Source organism: Myotis lucifugus, unplaced genomic scaffold, assembly GCF_000147115.1.
Source record: "Myotis lucifugus unplaced genomic scaffold, Myoluc2.0 scaffold_462, whole genome shotgun sequence".
NCBI lineage: Eukaryota > Metazoa > Chordata > Mammalia > Chiroptera > Vespertilionidae > Myotis > Myotis lucifugus.
In genome coordinates, this window is record NW_005871510.1 from 610288 (window position 1) to 612417 (window position 2130).

Here is a 2130-nt window from a genome sequence, read left to right on the forward strand (position 1 = left end):
TAAATAAAATGCGAGACTTAGAAAAATTCATGCAGCAAATGGTTCTCTCTCTCTCTCTCTCTCTCTCTCTCTCTCTCTCTCTCTCTCTCTCTCTCTCTAATAAATTCTTTTGCGTTGATGCTTAGCTACCCCAGAGTTCTGGCATCTGTAGCTTTTAGTACAATTCCAGAAATCTGTTACATAGGTAAATCACTGTCAATCTGAGCAAGATGCCTGCTTTGGTATTTTGTGGATATGAATCCTACCATTCAGTAAAAAGCTAAAAATGATCTGCCATGTCATAGGCCCAGACACTTAAGTGACTTCAAAAATGTGAAGGTTTTTAGTGGAGGTTAATTGTTTGTAAGCAGAGAAACGAACTCTGGCTAATGTAAGGAAGGAAGGCATTTCTCTGAAATGGGCAGATGAACACAGGCCTCTGAAAGGACCCAGCAGGGGCAGCTCAAGTCCTGTCAGGGTCTGCCCCGGAGTGGATCTGTGTTAACCAGGGTCTCCCTTGGCTTTACTGCCCACAGAGTTGAATTGCCCAGATCCCTTTAGTTCCATGACCACCCCTAGGCCACAGGAGGGGGAAGAGTATTGAAAGATGTTCCCGTTGAGATGATGCAGAGGTAGATGGTTCCCATCAAAAATAGAGTTATTGTCACAAAAGAAGAGAGAAGAGATATGGTGTGGGCAAAAACAAGAGAGATGTTCTACAGGTAGGAATGTAGTTATTAATGGTGAAAATGAAGAAATACTGGTTTAAGGAGGCATCTTCCTTTCCCCTTTCACTTGGAGATGTGAATTAGAGAATGATGGGTGCTATTTGTATGGCTTTATTATATTTCCTGTGCAATCCATTGGACAGTGTCTTTGATATAGACATGTATTTATTGAACATCAAGTGAGAGAGCAAAAAGACACTATTGTAGGCCCAACCCCTTCAATGTAGTCTTGCAAAATTATACAAGGCAGCATGAGAAATATTGCAACTAAATATTAAGGGTAGTATGTTTCATAGGAGTTTTCAAGTAGAAAGAAGACACTTGTCTAGACAAGTTTTACGGAGAATAAGTTTTGTTTGGCTGGGTTCTTGAAAGATGAGTCGGATTCTGAAAAGATAAAAGAGTGTATTTGTGGGGCACTCCAGAAAGCTTATTTAGGCTAGAGGAGGAGCATGAAAGTGAAGTCATGGAAGATATATAAACAGCCATTCCAATTCCCTCAGCGCAGTGCACTCTACTACCTTACTTAGTAGGTCTTTGGATGTGGAATTGTACTTTGGAAATGCAGTTATATTAGCGCTGAGTTTCTTTTCAATAGTTTTTTCATCAGTTAATCTTGAAAGATCTGCTTCTTGCTCATGTTCTAAAAACCGCCTGAGGTGCTCAAATTCAGAGAATAATTCCAGCCTTTGGTTTTCCACCTTCTAAGTTCTAAGAGTTTTTTGCTTTGAGTTCTTATTAATTTCTGAACATCTGCCACCTGCTTCTTCCGGAGCTCAGTGTAACTGCTGAGCCTTTGCCTGTGATGACAGGCAGCTCCCTCCATGGGCCTCTCCTGGCGGTCAGGGGGCAGATTGCACAGGTGACACACAGCTCTAGGTCCTCCTCTCAGAAGAGGGTCAGGACCATGTGCTTGTGCAACAAGCACCTCTTTCTGCCTCCTCTTCTTGCCCCTGGTGGTCTGGAGGAGCTTGGTCATGTCCACCATCCTTCCCAGCTGGGTGTTGCTCCTCACATGCCTCTCTTTGCATGGGTGACGGCACACAGGGCAAGGGAACCTGTCCTGTAGATCAGCCCAGGACTGCTGGATGCAGGAGTGACGGACATTGTGCTCACCTTCGATGGTGATAGGCTTTCTCAGGTCATCCAGTCAGATGGGATAGTTGATTTCTGCTGGGAGTCCTGCCAGAGCTGCTTCAACTTCCAGTGGGCCCTGAAGGCATGGACTGAGGTGGGTTTCTTCAGGAAGCTGGGCTCTGCAGTGAGAAGTGGATGCCCCAGAAATCTCAGTCCTCACTCTGCTGGTGGCCTATGAGTCCTGCAAGTCCCCTGACCTTTTAATTCCAGCTGCCAAGAGAAGGCCTTCCCCCAACCTGCAGCCAGTCAGAGCTCAGCTGGACAACTGCTCCTCCAGATTTGGGAG